The sequence below is a fragment of the Schistocerca americana genome, chromosome 5 (assembly GCF_021461395.2).
Source record: "Schistocerca americana isolate TAMUIC-IGC-003095 chromosome 5, iqSchAmer2.1, whole genome shotgun sequence".
Taxonomy (NCBI): Eukaryota; Metazoa; Arthropoda; class Insecta; order Orthoptera; family Acrididae; genus Schistocerca; species Schistocerca americana.
Genome location: NC_060123.1, coordinates 678971107 through 678992104, shown reverse-complemented (window position 1 = coordinate 678992104; position 20998 = coordinate 678971107). Strand labels below are relative to the sequence as shown.

At 42.8% G+C, this 20998-nt stretch overlaps 1 protein-coding gene across 2 annotated transcripts in view; it reads right to left on the bottom strand.

Moving 5' to 3' along the window:
• LOC124615719 overlaps positions 1–16807 on the bottom strand; it is a 331203-nt gene extending 314396 nt beyond the window's left edge. For both annotated transcript variants that reach the window (XR_006979809.1, XM_047143783.1), the window contains exon 1: positions 16586–16807. The gene's annotated coding sequence lies outside the window, so the exon portion shown is untranslated. The remainder of the gene's footprint in view (positions 1–16585) is intronic.
• Positions 16808–20998: the final 4191 nt, after the last annotated feature.

Below are 20998 nucleotides of genomic sequence, written 5' to 3'. Positions count from 1 at the left end.
CTACTGGATAGAGCCGAACGTGACCCCACACTGTTGTCAAAGATTGTTGCTAGGGATGGAAGTTGGTGCTACCAGTATGACCCTCATACGAAGCGTCAGAGTGCTGAGTGGCTGAGTCTTGGGTCACCAGCCTCGAAAAAAACAGAGCGACAACCTTCGAATACAAACACAATGCTGAAGCTTTCTGGCAGATTAAAACTGTGTGCCGGACCGAGACTTGAACTCGGGACCTTTGCCTTTCGCGGGCAAGTCTGGAAGATAGGAGACGAGGTTCTGGCAGAATTGAAGCTGTGAGGACAGGTCGTGAGTCGTGCATGGATAGCTCAGTCAGTAGAGCGAAAGGCAAAGGTCCCGAGTTCGAGTCTCGGTTCGGCACAGATTTAATCTGGCAGGAAGCTTCATATCAGCGCACACTCCGCTGCAGAGTGAAAATCTCATTCTGTAAATACAGTGCGGATCGCATTTTTTGATAGTAAAGGATTAATTCATCATGAGTATGTTCCTTCAGGTCTTTACATCGAGATCTTGAAGCTTTTGTGACAAGCAATTCGACGTGGCCGCACTGATTTGTGGCATCCGCGGAAATGATTCTTACAGCATGGCAATACAAGATCCCATACTGCTTTATCTGTTACCGCGTATCCCGCCAGACATTCTGTTATTGCCTCCCCCATTCGCCATATTCGCCAGAACTCTCGCCTTGCGATTTTTTCCTTGTTTCCGCGAGTGAAAAGGCGACTGAAAGGAAAGCTTCCCACAGACATCCAATGGGCTGTGATAAATGCGCTTATAAGCATCGCAGTTTAATATTTCCCTGCTTGATTGCAAGACCTCCAGAAACGTTGGTAACTGTGTATAGCCGAGGGGACTACTTCGATAGAATCTAAGATCATTACTTGGTAAAGATCATTTTCTATTTTTAAAAGAACCTGTCCTGGAATTTTTCTGACAGAGGGAATATGTTATTCGTATTCTGCTTAATTTTTGCTGCCATCCGTAACATGGGTTGGGCAAACGATTCGATATTTGTTTATGTTTCGTATGAAACAGAAGCTGGTTTCTTCGCATGTCTATTCGTTACTGTTTACGAATATGTGTGTGAATTGCTCGATTTAAATGCATTCTAAGTATGTTGCTCCCATCATTTTTTGTACTCTCGCATTTAATGGAGGCCAACGAAATTTTCTTTGACTTGTGCTAAAATTGTCTATTGAAGTACCTGTTAATAAGATGCAAAAACATTTGAGTAACTACTGTCGCGTTTTTAGCATTTGCAACAAAGAATGCTGTAGTCACGAAGACTACAAAGCATACTCATCTACATCAACATCCACACAATGCAATCCACTGTGAAAATGCATGGCTCTCAGTGGTAAGAAGCAACACCATTCAAAGCGGAATTACGTATGTTCTCATTCAGTGACGAGACGTAATAAAGTTCAGTACTAGCACTGTCCAAAACTGCTACCTTTAAGTCCTTCATTATACGCGAGAAGGTACGGAAAACGGGTGTAAACAAAAATAAAGTAGAATAAAGCAATGTACTGATAACACAGTTAAATGGAGCAATTCACACACATGTTGGGAAGCAGTAAACAAATACACACAAGTCCACAGAACAGAGAATCTCATTCTCAAAAATAGTATCAGTCACCGCTTCTTCCGCCGCCCCCGCCCCAATAGTACGGATGTGAGCAGATCGCAACCAGAATATGAGCAACATATTTACAATGCAATTCAGAGAATGCATACACACGAGAATTCGTCATCAGAAGCACAATCTGATGAAATCAACTTCTGTTTAACTACGAAACGAAAACAAACATGGACGACCGAATAAGAAAGCGAGATGATGGACTGATAAACTTGCAGCGCTTCAAGTGGCTTGGCAGCTAACCATGGTCATGTTACCAGAAGTTCCTGTATGAGTTTAACCCCCGTGATCCATAATATCCTAGCCAGTGATGCCTAAAATGGGGGGGATATGAACGTGTTTTACGGTACTTTCCGTGTAGTGGGAAAATTGTACGTTTCCGTACAAGAGTTGCTATGCTGAACCGATCGCCTTTGTCCCCACAATACGTTCTCGATGTCTGTAAAGGGAATTTAGTTACACCCTGTACATACTGGAATTCGTGGAGGTCAGATATTACTGTACCTTGTGTACAGGGTGATATGCCAAAATTCCCACCTCAGAGGATTCAGTATTCCTACTGGCAGAGAATGGACGCATCGTCCTGGTGTACGATGGCTTTTTTTTATATCCTAGGCTCTTCGTAAATATTTTTCATACAGTTCGTCCACAAAGTCGTTATTGTAGTATTCGGTACATGTTGTTTGACCCTTCGGTGGTTACTGAACGAAAGCACGGGTTTTCCATGACACCTTCTGGCGCAGTGTCACTGGATTCAACCGAATGCTTTGATTGCGAGGGTGAAGTAATGGAACCACCCACGTCTCATTAACAAAAACAAATTTTCTCGCAAAATCAGTAAGATTTCTTTTAAAGATGCTAGACAAATTCCTTTATTCGTGTTCTTTTGGCATAGCATTCCACAAAAAGTGGTACCGATCTTGTACTCTAACACGTAAAAAATCGCACTTTCTTCTGATAGGTCTATAATGTCAACATTGTTAGATGCTTTTCATTGACTATGATCCCAACAGTGGCTGTCGTTGTCGGGTGCATGTCAAGCGGATAGTATCCAAAATGAGATACTACCACGTTTGATATCCGTCGCCTACTTATCAAATGTCGAAAATGATGGAGGAGAACACTTCTAAAATTCAACTTGGATGAATTTGAGTTGGTAATAAAAAGTTAGAAACTTATTTTTTCATCACAGTATTACAACTGATACTCCAAGTGGAGGCCGAGCGGTTCTAGGCGCTACAGTCTGGAGCCGCGCGACCGCTACGGTCGCAGGCTCGAATCCTGCCTCGGGCATGGATGTGTGTGATGTCCTTAGGTTAGTTAGGTTTAAGTAGTTCTAAGTTCTAGGGGACTGATGACCTCAGAAGTTAAGTCCCATAGTGCTCAGAACCATTTTGAACTCCAATTGGACATGTAAAATAAAGTTCTCCACAAATCAACTTACTCTATAGACGTATTGTAATAACCGCTATTTACAAAATATCGAAGTGGGAATTCAATCATTTCTATTGTAGTATTGTAGTATTGTAGTATCGAAAACGCTCACTGAAAAATTTTCAGCATCGAAGTTACAGTCAAAATAAAATGCCGAACTGCTTGTTAATAGCTAATTGTTTTTCATTTAAAATAACCCTTTCCTTAACTTCAGTCATAGCGATAGTGCAAGTAATCGAATGGTTCAAATGGCTCTGAGCACTATGGGACTAAACTTTTGAGGACATCAGTCCCCTAGAACTTAGAACTACTGAAACCTAACAAACCTAAAGACATCACACACATCCATGCCCGAGGCAGGATTCGAACCTGCGACCGTACCAGTCGCGCTGTTCCAGACTGTAGCGCCTAGAACCGCTCGGCCACTCTGACCGGCCAAGTAATCGACTACCTCATCATTACGAATACAAAAATACCCGGCATACAACCGAAACAAAAACAAAAAAACAGGAGAAAATCTGAACAACGTCATAACGGAAATGAAGAAGCGATACCACCTCAATATGTCCACATTACAGCCAAAGCAGCATTGTATGATTCAAGAACAGAAACCCTCAAGATATTTATCCACCGAACGCAAAAAACACCATTTATCCGTAACTCTACGGCAGGGCTTAACAACTGGCCGGTTTTGAGCGCGAGTACTCGCGTCTGCTCAGGCACGTGCTCGCGAGCAGGTGCCAGTCGTGGAGTATGGCTGGCGGGGGGGGGGGGGGGGGGGGGGAGGGAGGGGAAATGCGCGCGCACGTTTGAATAGGGCCGCAGCGTGCCTATTGAATTCGCGCCGACTGTGTAACTTTTAAAGTACTACGATCAGCTCTTAACAGTCACTTCGCAGGTTAAGAATCATGTGAAGTCGCCATTGTGTAACCCCAACCATGCTTTCGCAGTTCAACCCCCATTGGGAGGAATTGTATCTGTTTACCGAAAAAGATGGTGTTGCAAAATGTTTAGTATGCACAAAACGCTGAATTCTTTTATGAAATTTAATTTGCAGCGACATTATATGTCGTACCACGCGAAAGACTACGGACGTGGAAAATGTGATTGACCAGATCGTGCACAGGAAGTTATTAAACTTAAAAGAAGCTATCCGAAGAAGATCTGGACGACGAAGAAAAGTCAACTGAGGCAGCTCTCAGAGTGGGTTACAAAATTGCTTTGCTTTTAGCAAAATCCCTGCGCCCCTTCACTGATGGCGATTTAATAAAAGAATGTTTGGTAGTTGCAGCGGAACATTTGTGTCCATCTCAAGTTGAACAGTTTCGGATTGTGCCATTATCTAACATGACCATTATGCGTCGCATACAGGACATGGCAGACGACGTCTAGAGCCAGTTTGCAAATATCTGTAAAGATTTTATGGTGTATTCTCTAGCTCTGGACGAAAGTGTTGATATCACTGGAACAGCGCAGCTTGCCATATTTATTAGAGGTGTTAATAGAGATCTTCAGGTGAGGGAGGAGCTCCTCGATGTAGTAGCCATGAAGAACACTACAACCGGAGGTGATATTTTAAGCAGTGTTGAAGAAAGTGTTGAAAATATAGGATTGTCGTGGAATTCTTTAGTTTCAGTGTCTACAGATGGTAGAGGCATACACTAAGCTAATAAAATTATGTGGCACGTGTACATTCTCCTTTATTTGTTTCATTTGTCGCAGTAATAATTCGTGAGTGATATCCCTGCAGGTGGCCGCGGATTTACATCGACTGGCGGCAGCTGTTGTGTACCCCACGTGACTCTCCCCACTCTCCGCTCTGGTCCGGTAGTGGGGCTAGCGTGCTCGCGCTGCTCCGTGCTCGCGCCTGGCTGCTCACAGCTTGCTCCGCGAGCACGTATGTTGTGAAGCCCTGCTCTACGAGATGTCTGTCAGTGAGCATGGACAACATATTGATGTATTATGTGAAAAAAGTGGTACGAAAAATTTAATTTACAGAACGAACAGTACAAAATAATGTGAAAAATTATTTACAAACTTTTAACAGAAACGAACCTACCATAACGGTAGGATCACTATTTGGAAGAACATCTTTAAGATCTTGAAGATCCGGTAGATGTACTGAATCACATATTTGGTACTGTCTATTCAAAGTTACAAAAATATATTTTATACAGTCAGCTGCTGAAAGACTAGCCTGAAAAAAAAAATCAGGATGTACTTAGAAGGGGACACGTCTTTCACAAATGATGTTGCAGGTAACACGCAAAAAAATTTGTGATAGATATGTAACGCTTATTACTTGTACTCTTTTAATACATACGATACGTACGATACATTTGTATGCCGGTTTCTCGGCAAATTCATCGTTTAATCTCACTGTTAAGCTTCAGCGACGTTTTGAGATCGATTACTATCAGCTACAGCTGTTTAAAGGACGACGTTGACTGCGAAATCAGCGTTGATGATACGTTACCACAGCTCATCCCCTGTTGACACCACAAGGTAGGAATGTACACAAAGTGAGCAATCGGATGTGCTAAACAGAGCTCTTATCACCAACATACACTTTCTCCAAATTCACTTGACTACGGTATGTCGCAAGGTTTTACGTAAGTGGTCTGAAGATCTGGAAGCCATTACATTGCTGCTACTACAGACAGATCCCGCTGGAAAGTACTATGAATTTTGTACACACGTTTCATAGGTATAGTATCTAAGTAATTTATATTCGACAGAATGCACATCCCTGAAAGGCTTAAAGAAAGAAATGCAAAAGCATTTGGTTTATTTGTAGCAAATGTCATAGCTCACATGTCGCTATTTCTTTTGTTACTGTTGTTGTAGGGAAAGAAGGAACTACCATCGCTGTTTTTTTGTAGATTTTGTATGGTATTGAATCGTATAGCTGAATCTTTGTATTAATAAATTATGCTCGGAAGGAATTTCGAAATGGCTCTCCCGGTACACCAAAGTGAAAACCTAAATCTACAGAAATATTCCACAGGCCACCGTACAGTGCAAGGCGGAGGGTACCACGTAATACAATTAATAATTTATTTTCCTGTTCCACTCGCAAAAGGAGCGACGGAAAACGACTGACCATAAGCCCCCGTTCGAGTCCCAATTTCTCTCTTCTTATCTTCCGGGGTCCCTACGCGGAATGTGTGTTGCCGGCAGTAGAATCGGTCTGCAGTTGGCCTCAGATACCAATCCTCTAAATTTCCTCAACAGTGTTCCTCGAAAAGAGCGTCGTCTTCCCATCAGGGATTCCCATTTGAGCTCACGAAGCATCTCTCAAATATTTGCATGCTAGTCGAACCTACCGCATTGTTTCGATGTCTTCCTATACTCCGACCTGATGGGTATCCCAAAAACTCTAGCACTATTCACAGAATGGGTCACACTTGGGTTATACCGGCTTTCTCATTTACACTCTTAAATGAGATGCACTTTCCAAAAATTCTCCGCATAAAACGAAGTCAAGCAGTCGCCTTTCCGACTACCAAACTGACATGTTCGTTCCATTTCATATCTAACTGATACGTTATGCCTAAATATTAAATCGATGTTACTGTGTCGAGAAGCACGTAACTAATTCTGTACCGGTATTCGAATATTACACGATTATTTTTCTTACTCATCCGCATTAACTTATGGTCTTCTACATGTAGAGCAAGATGCCATTCTATCACACCCATTAGAAATTTTGTCTAAGTCAGCTTGTATCCTCCTATTGTCACTTAACATCAACACCACAGCATTGTCAGGAAAAAAAAGTCTTCGAGGCACTCACATATCTGTGAACCAAATCCGTATGCTGTGACCTTCGTTAACAGTCTGCAGTGGAGCAAGACGTCATACGTTTTCCAGAAATGTAGGAATATGGAGTCTGCCTGTTACCCTCTATCCATGGTTTGTACGATATCGTGTGAGAAAATGGCAGGTTGAGTTTCGTACGTGCGTTGCTTTCTAAATATGTGATCATATGTGTTCAAGAGTTCTGCAACAAACAGGTGTTAAGGATATTGGTCTGCCTCGAAAGAATAAGAAAATGGAGCAATGACATGCATCAAATTGGTCACACGTACTGCAGTTACCTATTTTCAAATAAGCACAATAGTTTGGAGATCTCTAGCATCAGAAGATAATCACTGAGATGGTCGTACGTAAATCTTATCTGTAAGCGAAAATTGCTCGAAATGTATATTCAATTGAACTGTCTGGCAGCGCACTCCCACACTGTCGAATCTATCCAGCACTTATCGCATAAATATATGGCAATATAGACGCATAAATTAGAGCTACAACAATAAATCAACTTTGAAACTGATTTTGCGTTTAGCGACTTCAAAAAGCCTTGCGTCAAGTAAACACAACTAAACTATGGGAAATTATGAGTCGGCGGGGTCAGGAATTTTCTTTGCCTCGTGATGACTGGGTGTTGTGTGATGTCCTCAGGTTAGTTAGGTTTAAGTAGTTCTAAGTTCTAGGGGACTGATGACCATAGCTGTTAAGTCCCATAGTGCTCAGAGCCATTTGAACCATTTGAAATTATGAGTCATGATACCCCCGACATTTAATTCAAATATTAATAACAATGTGCCAAACACCTGATATTTTGATCAGTACCAGAAGGACTAAGGATATTAAATTAAAAGCTACTCAAGGTCGAAGACAAGTGTGTAGTATTTCACAAATACATTGACCGAATCGTTAAAAAAGGAAGACAGATAAGTTCCAGGATAAAATTAATCATGATACACGAATAAATGTTTTACTCTTTCCAGATGATCTTAACAGTCAAACAAAAAAGAGAATGTGATCCGCCGGCCGAAGTGGCCGTGCCGTTAAAGGCGCTGCAGTCTGGAACCGCAAGACCGCTACGGTCGCAGGTTCGAATCCTGCCTCGGGCATGGATGTTTGTGATGTCCTTAGGTTCGTTAGGTTTAACTAGTTCTAAGTTCTAGGGGACTAATGACCTCAGCAGTTGAGTCCCATAGTGCTCAGAGCCATTTGAACCATTTTTGAATGTGATCGTCAGACTTATGTGCATAGACTTGAATAAGAGTGCCGAAGAATACAACTCAAAAACAGTATTGGTTAAAAACAGTCTTGGTTGCAATTTTAGTTTTTTATCTTTCAACTACGCGTTTCGCCTTATTTAGGCATCTTCAGGTTATCTACATAGAAAACAGAGAACAAATACATCTATTTAAGAATCGCGATCGCGTTGTGTAGAATTGGATAACCTAAAAGCTGTATGCCACATATGGATTGGACAACTCAAAAATTTCGTTGCCTGAAATAGAGTAATTGCACAGAGTGACCCACGTACCGGTTGATCATATCTAGGCGAGTTGCTTGTGAAGTGGCAACACTGTCTCAAAAGCTGGCTGCACTGTATTTTATCGGAAAGTTGAGTGCAGCTGTCTGTTAAGCGTCAGTTGAGAGAAGCTCGTATTGTTGAGTTGTTGCAGAAATGGGGCAGTTTGCATTAGAATAGGGAATTGATATTGTGAAGTTACATAAAGAAAGGCTATATCAAGTAATGTAAAGAATTGTTTCAAGCGAAGGAACGCTACGACTAGCACTATTCATGATCCGTACAAAAAAGGGAGGGGTGTAGGATCCGTTCACAATGTACAGAGGAATAGGAGTCGGACAGTGAGGACCCCTGAAACCACAGACAGAATTCGCATGGACTTTACGAGAAGTCCCCGAAAGTCGGTAAGGTTATCGCAGCGGCCTGGTGTCTCTCGTACATCGTGTACTAAAAGATATGAAATTAAAACCCTAGTGTGTGAGCGTGGCGCAAGAATTTAAATTTGAGGAGAAATTTGAGGATCAGGAAAGAAGAGTTCATTATTGTAACTGGCTGTTAACATCGGTTGCTAATGGTTAATTGGACCCCTTGCTCAATTGGTTTCATTTGTCAGATTATGTAAATTTTCAGAATTGCAGATACTGCTGGCAGGACATCCCACATGTTCTGCAAGAAGACGAATTACAGGCCCCGTATTTCTCAATTACACCTTAAACTTTGCCAAACATCTAGACATCTTTGACTCTTTCTATGCACAATGAACAGATGCAGAGAAGCTGTGCGCAGTATTCCAACAAGATGGAGCAACCGCTTACACTTCTAACCAAAGTATGACCCACATCACCAAAGTGTTTCATAAGGACAGACATGTCAGCAGAAGCGTCTGGCCTCCAAGGTCCTCGGACTTGATTATAAAATGGTTCAAATGGCTCTGAGCACTATGGGACTTAACATCTGTGGTCATCAGTCCCCTAGAACTTAGATCTACTTAAACCTAAGGACATCACACACATCCACACCCGAGGCAGGATTCGAACCTGCGACCGTAGGGACTTGATTAAAATGGTGTGATTTTTATTTAAGGGGCACACTAAAAAGCAATATGTATGCTGACAGTCCTCGCACAATAGACGATCTCAAACGGGACATTGCTAGAGAATTTAACAACATCACGGCTGCAGAATTACAGCGTGCTGCTGGTAACGTCTTAACTTCGTCAGATTCGCACGGCCACCACCTCCGGCATTTCTTAGAAACAGATAACTATATATATTCTATCGTTTCTGTTACCTAATGATTTTTAATTTCTTCAGTATTATTTTAATATCGGGCGCGAGGCGTACCTGTTTTATGTGGGACACACTGTATTTCAGGGAAAATATCCAGTCCATTCAAAGATAATTATAAACAGAAAAACACAAGAAAAAAATTAACTTCTGATATCTAGAAACAGACATACGTTACGACGAAGATCACGATACATAAACTTAGATTCAGCTCTTTTAAGACATACTGTATTTGGTACTATAAACAGAACGTTGAATGACATCGCAAGAAAGAACACCAGAATGACACTTTATAAAGCAGTGGCTACACCAGTTTCAATGTATGGGAGTGAGATCCAAACAACAGAAATGAGATTTTTTAAGAAAATTTAAAAGATGCTCAAGATTAGACAGAACATGCAACGAAGACATAAGAACAGAAAGTGATGTTTATAATATTGGTGAAAGAGTGGACGACTGCAGAAAAAATGGAAAGGACATATTAACGGTATGAATGAAGGTAGATTCCCAAAGAAGATAAGGCTTTATAAGGAAGAAGAGATCCTGGGACGCCTAGGAAAATATAGGAACAACTCTGAATGTGAACTCTGAACAGGTATTTTGCCTCAACCGTGAAGTGCAAGAGGATAAGAATGATACGAAGTCTTTATTGCTCAGTAATTGGACATTCGCGGTAAGTAATTTTTCGTACTTTGATGCATTTCTATTTGCATCATCAGCAACAGCAATTATTAGCCATAGCTGACTGAGTTACTTGACTCATTTCCTGTTATACCTGTTGGATCATAGGGCAGCAGCAAAGACCTTCTATCTGGTTCCGTTGGCAGCCAAACATTTCACTTCACTCCACGTTTTACCTGCTTTCAGAGCTTCTTCTTCCAGCGTTCTTTTCCATGTCTTTTTGGGTGGCCACGTCTAAGTGTTCCCTGTGCGTCCAATCTAGTGCTGCCTTTTCAACAAAAAATGGTTCAAATGGCTCTGAGCACTATGGGACTTAACTGCTGAGGTCATCAGTCCCCTAGAACTTAGAACTACGTAAACCTAAGGACGTCACACACATCCATGCCCGAGGCAGGATTCGAACCTGCGACCGCAGCGGTCGCGCGATTCCAGACTGTAGCGTCTAGAACCGCTCGGCCACTCCGGTCGGCTGCCTTTTCAACAGCTCCTAGTTGTTTGCGTATTGTGTGACCAATCCACCTCCATTTTCTTTCCTTTATTTGTTCATGGATTGGTCGCTGGTTTGTCATCTCCCACAATTCGTCATTTGATATAACATCTGGCCACCTCACATTTATAATTTGTCGAAGACACCGGTTAATGAAGACTCGCAGCTGGTTTACAATAATGTTTGTTTCCTTCCATGTTTCGCAACTGTACAGGAGGACTGACTTTACGTTGCTATTGTACAAGCGCAGCTTGGTTCGTCTCGAGATGTTCTTGTTAAGCCAGACAGGGTACAGTTGCACAATGGTTACATTTGCCTTCCGTATCCTACTCTTTACATCCTCCTCGGCCCGTCCATCTTTACAGACGTTACTTCCTAGATATACAAAGGAATCTACTTGTTCTAATTCCTTTCCATACGCTTCACCTGTTTTTCAGATCGCGTTCGCATTTCCTTGGTTTTCTGAACATTTATTTTAAGTCTTGCAATTTCTGCTTTCTGTTTCAGTTACTACAGCTTTTCTTCCATGTCACGCAATCTTTGCGAGAGCAGATAGATATCGTCAGCAAAGTCAAGGTCTTCAAGCCTGTCCTGCATTCCCCACTGAATACCTCTTCTCCTACCATCAACAACTCTTTTCATTACGCTGTCCAGTACCAACAGAACACGGTAGGTGACAGAATACATCCCTGCCCCATCCCAGCATTTGTTTGGATAGATTCAGTAAGTTTCCCATTGTGTAGCACCCTACACTCATATCCATCATACATGACTTTAATAATATTTATTATCTTTGATGGTGTTCCAAATTCTTCCAAGGTATGCCACATAACTCTACTATTAAGAGAATCAAATGCCTTTTCAGAATCAATAAATGTAAGGTAGAGTGTGTTCTGCCATTCTGCACTCTGCTCAAGTATTATACGCAGTGTGTTGATGAGGTCGACACAACTTCGGTGCTCTCTGAGCCCAGTTTGCTCTTTTCTCAGTCGTGCCTCGACTGAGTCCGTGATACGATTCAGCATCAATCTACAGAGTACTTTAGTTGGTACAGATGGGAGGGTGATGCCTCGCCATTTATTACAGTTGGTAGTATCCCCTTTCTTTGGGTACTTAATAATCAGCCCTTCTTTCCAATCCTTTCAGCTGCTGCTCTGTTTTTACACATTTATTAATTATAAATGTGTAAAAACAGAGCACATAGTGTAATATCAAAGTTTCAGTCTTAATGCAGAACGTAAACAAAACAGCGTTACACCAAAGTAAGCCAAGTCTGATGTTGGCACCGTAGACCACAGACAGACACAGACCGGACACGCCTTTGCCTCTGGCATCTTCAAGTTCGAAAGCAACATCTAACGTAAGTCACGTGATGCAGGGTAAACAGTGGAGTTTGTCATTACGCACTACAGTAAGTGGGGACGTCAGTCACAGTTCTCTCAAGTATAGCTGAAATCAAGCACTGATTGCAACAACTGAACGATTTGTTGTCCGTATTAGTATTACACATATAATAGTACAGTTTGCCTAATTTCACAGAAATTCTCAATATGAATGCGATGGCTGCCATTTTTACATTTGACCAGGTAAAAGGGTAACAAACAGTTTGAAACGCTGTACGAGATTTCTTTATTTTTACAGATGAGAGAAATACAGTTCTTCGGTCAATTTCTGTCTCTATTGCCCTGTGAGTCACTTAGACGTCGCTTTCACTGGAGCAGAAAACGAAATATCAGTTTGGCAGGAAGTATTCAGTATTGTGACAATTTCTCAACAATACGTTTCTACATCTGCATCGACACTCTGCAAATCCCATTTAAGTGCCTGGCAGAGGGCTCATCGAAACACCTTCACAATTCTCAAAAAAGTGGTTCAAATGGCTCTGAGCACTATGGGACTCAACATATTAGGTCATAAGTCCCCTAGAACTTAGAACTACTTAAACCTAACTAACCTAACGACATCACACACACCCATGCCCAAGGCAGGATTCGAACCTGCGACCGTAGCAGTCCCGCGGTTCCGGACTGCAGCGCCAGAACCGCACGACCACCGCGGCCGGCTCACAATTCTCGATTTGTTCCAATCTCGTATAGAACGCGGAAAGAACGAACACCTATATCTTTCCGTGCGAACTCTGATTTCCCTTATTTTATCATGGTGCTGTGTTGGTCGGCGTCAACAAAATATTTTCGCATTCAGAGGAGTGGAACTTGATTGGAATTTTGTGAGAAGATTCCTCCGCAACAAAAACAAAAACGCCTTTGTTTTAGTGATGTCCATCCCAAATCCTCTATCATTTCAGCGACACTCTCCCCTTTTCGCGATAATACAAAACATGCTGTCCTTCTTTGAACTTTTTCGATGTACTCCGTCAATCATACTTCACAAGGATCCCACACCGTGCAACACTATTCTAAAAGGGGACGGACAAGGATAGTGTAGGCAGTCTCCTTAGTAGACCTGTTATATTATCTAAATGTCCTGTCAGTAAAACGCACTCTTTAGTTACCCTTCCCCACAACATTTTCTATGCGTTCCTTCCAATTTAAGTTGTTCGTAATTGTAATTCCTAGGTATTTGGTTGAATTTACGGCCTTTAGATTTGACTGATTTATCGTGTAACCGAAGTTTAACGGATTCCTTTTAGCACTCACATGGATGACCTCACTTTTCGTTATTTAGGGTCAATTGCCAATTTGCGCACTATACGGTTTTTGTACAAAATAAAGTTTATGTTTCATCACATATGGTTCATCCTGTGGAGATACCGAAATAATACCAAGATAAGAAACAAAGTATTTTAGAAAACGCTGGTTACAGAGAATGTCCGGAGTTCGTGGTCTCGCGGTAGCGTTCTTGCTTCCTGAGCACAGGGTCCCGGGTTCGATTCCCTGTGGATTCAGAGATTTTTCACGTGCCCCGAGATGACTGGGTGTTGCTGTGTCGTCATCATCATTCATCCCTATTATGTCGGAAAAAGCCAACGGCAAACCACCTCCATCAGGACCTTGACTAGTACGGCTGTGCGGGTCTCCCGCATCGTTCCCCAACGCTCTGTCAAGAAGCATGGGACTCCATTTCAACAGAGAAAATGGTTCAAATGGCTCTGAGCACTATGGGACTCAACTTCTCAGGTCATAAGTCCCCTAGAACTTAGAACTACTTAAACCTAACTAACCTAAGGACATCACACACACCCATGTCCGAGACAGGATTCGAACCTGCGACCGTAGCGGTCGCGCGGTTCCAGACTGTAGCGCCTAGAACCGCTCGGCCACTCCGGCCAGCCACAGAGAAAACATTGTATTGTTTTAAAACCTTCATCATTCATCGAAGGACCAATCTCCAACCTGGCTTTCAAAAAATGTATTGACAATTGTGTTTGTATTTTTAACACAAATTTACCTGTGGAATGAAATATTACTTCCTTTCACATATCTTTCGCTGCAATCAAACGCTGCACGAGATTTCACCACTGTAGTAAAGAAACGTTTACTAAAAATACCAATTAGGATAAAAATAATCGTATTCCAGATATCGCCTGCAAATAGATGGTATGCAATCGGTCGCTGATCCAGATGTTACTTTCAAGATTACGACGTCATGCGTGGTCTGTATCATCAATGGTCTGAGCGCAGTACGCTATGCGCAAACCGTAAATTTTCCTACACTACGGTGGACGCTGGAGTCACGTGGACATGTGAAACGAGGTATTTCCACGTGAACCGCTGCTAGCAAGGAGGGGAGAAGCAGTGGTTTGGCGAATATATAAAGAAACGCCGCAAGCAACTTACGCTCCAACCTTATAAACAAACCGCTCTTATTTGATCTAAAACAACCACAAATGTAGAAACATATGTACACAATTTGCAGAATATCTGCGGAAGATGCTTGAAAAAATAAAATCAAAATGGATCTGGTGTAATTCTTTTTATCTGAATTGCAGTAAGCTCATGGCGGAAAACCAATAATAACTGATTTTAAAAACTGCTCCGAAGGGTGCCATACAAAAAAAGATGCTATTCATTTCCTTCACACAATCAGTATTTCGACCTTATAGTCATTCTCATGTGCAAGTTGAAATGCCACGAAATGTCTGTTCTACCTAAATGACAGAAGCAAGTTATATGCCAGTATATCGACTGATCGGTTAGCAGCGAATGTGTTTCTGTTTACACATAAATATAATATTTAATACCTATTCAAAGAATGTCTAACAATTGCGTTGGCATACACACACTTTCGATGCATTACCGAGTCAGCAACGATAGCACCAGAAAACATGACATTAGCATGAAGTGCAGTCTCTAAATGGGGATTATTAAAATAAATTCGAAAATGATAAGGTTCACGACTCGCTGTTAGTCCATAAACGCGAGCTGCCGTGACCAAATGGAAACAGAAATGGCTCGGAGATGTAACAATGACGTCGTTCCATGCCAGTTTTAGTTTGACGCAGCACGTGTTTTCTCGTAGAGGGAAAAAAAATAAACAAGAATACATCCATTTTCTTTGCATTGGACGAAATTTGTGTTTTCGTCTGAAGGGTGGACTACAGCGTGAAATTTATTCCAGATATCACCCTATCTCTAACGGAACACATTTTCAATTGTGTAGTTTCGATCAATTAATTTTCCGTCTTACACCTCAAACAGTCTCACAAAACACAGCTTGTAAGTAGGATGTTTAGGTTTTTATGTTGGTAACGCCACGCTGCGCTCTGCATGAAAATCACTGGCTGTGCTGTGTGCAGTCTGTGACTGGTTTGCATTGTTGGAGTATTTGCTACTGTAGTGTTGGGCAATTTGATGTGAACAGTGCGTAGCGTTGAGCAGTTTGAGGTGAGCCGCCAGCAGTGGTGGATATGGGGACAGACAGCAGTGGTGGATATGGGGAGAGAGATGGCAGAATTTTGAGAGCGGACGATCTGGACGTGTGTCCGTCAGAAAAAGGAAATTTGTTAGACTGGATGTCATGAACTGATATATGTATTAAGATTTTTGAACACTATTAAGGTTAATACATTGTTTGTTCTTTATCAAAATATTTCATTTGCTAACTATGCCTATCAGTAGTTAGTGCCTTCAGTAGTTGGAATTTTTCATTTATCTGGCAGTATTGGCGCTCGCTGTATTGCAGAAGTTCGAGTAACCAAGATTTTTGTGAGGTACGTGATTCTTGAAAGGTCTAGATTATTGTTAGTCAGGGCCATTCTTTTGTGGGGATTATTGAAAGTCAGATTGCGTTGAGGTAAAAATATTGTGTCAGTTTAGTGTTGATCAGAATAAGTAAAGAGAGAAATGTCTGAGTACGCTCAGTTTTGCTCAGCTGTTTGAAAATGAAATAACGTAGCAAGCTTTATCAGCACAGTCACTAATAATTTTCCAAAGGGGACGTTTCAAGCTTCGTTAAAGATCAGCTAATCCCGTCAACCGGTCAGTTCGCCTTACCAGTGCTACTTTGCAACAACAAGATCTTCCGTACTAATATTAAGTCACGACTAGCGCTGCACTCCAGCACGCTTCAGTAAAGGAGAAGAAACCGACGAGTATGAAGCGACCGCAGCGCCACGGTTCTCAGACTCGTCATACTGGCGAAACTACAATGGGAACCTAAGCACTGTTATAAGAGCGACACTTTGATTTGTGCAGTATGTAACACGCATTATTGTATTCGCTTTGTTTCTGTTCTGCAGCACAGCCAGACAGACCTACCTGTGCGATCAGCAGGTGGCCGCGAGCCGATGCCTGGCAACGTGACGTGGTGCTCTGGGCGCGCCGCGGCGGCGGCAGCTGCACGCTGGCCAGCGAGAGACGCGCACTGTGGTGCCGTAATACCGCGCCGGCTGCTACAGCTGTAGCTGCGCTGTTACGTCACGCGGGGCAGTCGGTCGGTCGGTGGGCCGCTTTTCACTTTTGCGGCCGCTCGCCGCTCCGCTGACTGGCGCCCTACCTGCTGGGGCGGTGATGTTGCTGCACCGGCAAAGGCGACGCTGCTGCCGCCCGGCGGCGGGACGCGGCACTTGGGTCGCAAGTTCGGTTTCCCTGTGGTGCGGCCTTCGCAACGGACGACCGAGACAGGTGATGTCTCTCGTGCGGAAACTGCAGAGTCGGTGTGGTTGATATGGTTACCCGCAATCGCCCACCTCGATTTACCTGCGGGATCTCGGAAGGTAACCGAAGTGTGCCACCTTCGCGAAACCACTTCCTGGGGCACCTGCTGTGTGCGCTCTAGCTCTTTAGATTTACATAGCCTGTCATTAATACTCGTATTCGGTCATTTCCGTACATTTGTTTCTGTATGCTATTTTCCCGAAAAAAAAAAGTTCAAACGGCTCTAGGCACTATGGGACTTAACATCTGAGCTCATCAGTCCCCTAGACTTCTACTTAAACCTAACTAACCTAAGGACATCACACGCATCCATACCCGAGGCAGGATTCGAACCTGCGACCGTAGCAGCAGCGCGGTTCCGGACTGAAGCGCCTAGAACCGCTCGGCCACAACGGCCGGCTTTTGTCGAAAACTGGTACAAAACACAGGTTACCTCTTGCAGAGAAGAGAATAGCGACCAGCCACTACTATAATGCTATTTGCATTCACAAATAGCTCCGTTACGGTTTCGAACCGACAAGCCCATTATCAGGCGGCTGTTCGAGTTTAGATACATATTTGTTGTTGTTTACATTAGTTTTCACTTTTAATTTTACCTTGAGCTAAAAATTTCTTGCGACTAACAAGGATTGAAAAGAATGTTAACAAATCCTTAAAGTGAATCCGGTTTAATTTTAGCTTGCTTACGTTGAAACTCCTGTTCGATTAGGTGGCAAGCATTGCAACTTCGACGTAAGTAAACTAAAACAAAAACAGTAACACTTTATGTATTTGTTTACATTCGTTTCAATCGTTATTGGCTAACATTACAGTTAAATAGGCAATTTCTTACATTACGTTTTGGTTTTAGGGCACCGCCACCCCAAGATATTTTCAAGACAGGGGAGGGGGGAACAGAAAGTGAAAACTAATGTAAACAACAACAAATATGTATCTCAACGCAAACACCGTTTGACGATGAAACTGTCGGTTTGAAATCGGTAACGACGCTATTTGGGTCAATACACAGCGTTATTGATGTAGCTGGTTGCTATTAGCTCTGCAAAAATCAACCTATATGGAACAGCAAATATTTTAGTAGTTAGTAGTACAGACCAACCCAAGGAAAATATTCCGCCGGCCGGGGTGGCCGAGCGGTTCTAGGCGCTACAGTCTGGAACCCCGCGACCGCTACGGTCGCAGGTTCGAATCCTGCCTCGGGCATGGAAGAGTGTGATGTCAGGTTAGTTAGGTTTAAGTAGTTCTAAGCCCTAGGGGACTGATGACCTCAGAAGTTGTCCCATAGTGCTCAGAGCCATTTGAGCCATTTTGAAAATATTCCATATGTTGATTTTCGTAAATTCCACCTCCCAGTTCAGCGCACTTCCGTATCCTCTTGGCAGCCCCATGTGCAGCTCCTCTGACGTCATCTTTACGTTCTTTTATGAGGACACAACTATACATAATCTGAGCGATCAATTCATCTCTAGTGTTTACCTTTTTTTGCAGACCTTCGCCTTTCAACCATCCCTGCAGGCAAAAACCTAAAGGTGTAATGCGTGATAATTTAGGTGGTTAAGAAATGTGGCCGTTTATGCTAGTCTATATTCGAGGAATGTCAGGTTTAGATGATGTGTCCTGACGACCAGAATGTGCAGAGCGGCTGCCACGCTGCAAGAACATGGCCATCCACGTAGCCAAAAGAACCTCTTCCGGTAATGCTGTCAGCTCGTTTTCAATAAAGTCTACGTAACTGGAGTCTATAGAACAATCCGGTAACACAACAGGTCCAATCAAGTGTTGTCTGTGATACCAAATCAGACGCTTGCTGAGGAGCACTTTTCATCATGTGTCTTCGTAAAGGTTTGTGGGTGTCAGTTCCGAATGATATTGATGTTGTTCGTCATGAGTGGAAGTGCCTTCATCAGTAAGCAGTATTAATAGGGTTACTAGGCGATTTTTGGTTAGACAATTCCAATCAATTACCTTTATCAGCTCCTCGAAGGTGTTAAATACGTTATGTCCGCCATATTCTTATAAGGAAAACGGATACATGTAGAACTTCGGCGTTTTGTTGCTGAAGGACTACGTTTTATCAACTAAATATTGGGTTCTGCTTCATCTACTCTGTTTATTCACAAACTCAGATCAGATATGACTGCTGGGCAATGCCCAGTATAACGCAGTTTAGTAAAAACACTCTCGAATCTTGGACTCTGCGGTTAAGAAATCGTCTACTGTATTCTCTTTCAGCATTTGTAAATGCACTAATCAGCTACAACATTATGACCATCGACCTACTGTCGACATAAACCCGTCCAAGCGATAGCAGCGTCACCTGGAGAGAAATGACTGCTAGTCAGACACACACACACACTGCATGTAGTATCACTGAGCGAGTTGTCCTTATGTAGAATGGAGAAGGCGCGCGATCTGTCTTAAGGCCTCCGTAAGCGATCAGACATATTGTCAAACCTATGCTTGCCAAATATCTGATCGTGTACGATGCAGTGTGACGCGTTTGTCAAGCATAGATTGTGTTTGACGTGTTAGCGGGAAATTTTGATGGACAGAAAGTTTGACAAGATGACGGACGTTGTGTGTGTCGAGGTTTCGCCGCATTTGTTTAGTGAAAAATTGTTTTATTGTAATTCATTTCACTGTATCCTGAGTTTCCACTGCTATGAAAACCGTGATCATCAATAAAAACAAAATAGCACTGACACTTACTAAAATGGAAGCAGAAACACATCTGTGCCAGCCATATGTTAACGCAAGAAGAGGTTATGAACAAAATCAATATTTTTCGCTTACAGTGACTTACAAGCGGAGTGAAATGAAGTAAAAGAAATCGGAGCTCTCCGGTTCTTCCACGGACGTTGCAGTATTTTAATGACCTGTCATAGAAGAGCATAAATTTTCGCACACTTGTGTTTTCTTTTTCAGTGTGAGGGTGAAACATTTCTTTTTTTTAATGTGAGGGTGAAGTAATGCTAAACAAGTAATTAAACGTTCCACTGTGCTTCCGCAGAAGGCTGATGTAACCATCATGTTCTGAGTGAAACCTACGTGCACGGGCTTGTTTGACATATCCTTGGCTGGATGAGAGCGAAGTTAACAGGCAAGTCTGCTCTTTTAGGAAGGCCTTAACAAGTTTTAAAAAAAATGTTTGCCGATTCGAAGAAAGTTGATGTAATTACCGGGTTCTGAGATTAATATTTCCTTTAGCGTATTTTCATGGGCAAATCTTTCATTTAAAGCTATTCCCTGGTCCAGAGCCTTCTTTCCTTCTTGAAACACAGTTCCAAAATCAATGATAGGACTGGTTTGTCTGCATTTGTGCCATCCTCACTACTTTCAAAATACACTCCTGGAAATTGAAATAAGAACACCGTGAATTCATTGTCCCAGGAAGGGGAAACTTTATTGACACATTCCTGGGGTCAGATACATCACATGATCACACTGACAGAACCACAGGCACATAGACACAGGCAACAGAGCATGCACAATGTCGGCACTAGTACAGTGTATATCCACCTTTCGCAGCAATGCAGGCTGCTATTCTCCCATGGAGACGATCGTAGAGATGCTGGATGTAGTCCTGTGGAACGGCTTGCCATGCCATTTCCACCTGGAGCCTCAGTTGGACCAGCGTTCGTGCTGGACGTGCAGACCGCGTGAGACGACGCTTCATCCAGTCCCAAACATGCTCAATGGGGGACAGATCCGGAGATCTTGCTGGCCAGGGTAGTTGACTTACACCTTCTAGAGCACGTTGGGTGGCACGGGATACATGCGGACGTGCATTGTCCTGTTGGAACAGCAAGTTCCCTTGCCGGTCTAGGAATGGTAGAACGATGGGTTCGATGACGGCTTGGATGTACCGTGCACTATTCAGTGCCCCCTCGACGATCACCAGTGGTGTACGGCCAGTGTAGGAGATCGCTCCCCACACCATGATGCCGGGTGTTGGCCCTGTGTGCCTCGGTCGTATGCAGTCCTGATTGTGGCGCTCACCTGCACGGTGCCAAA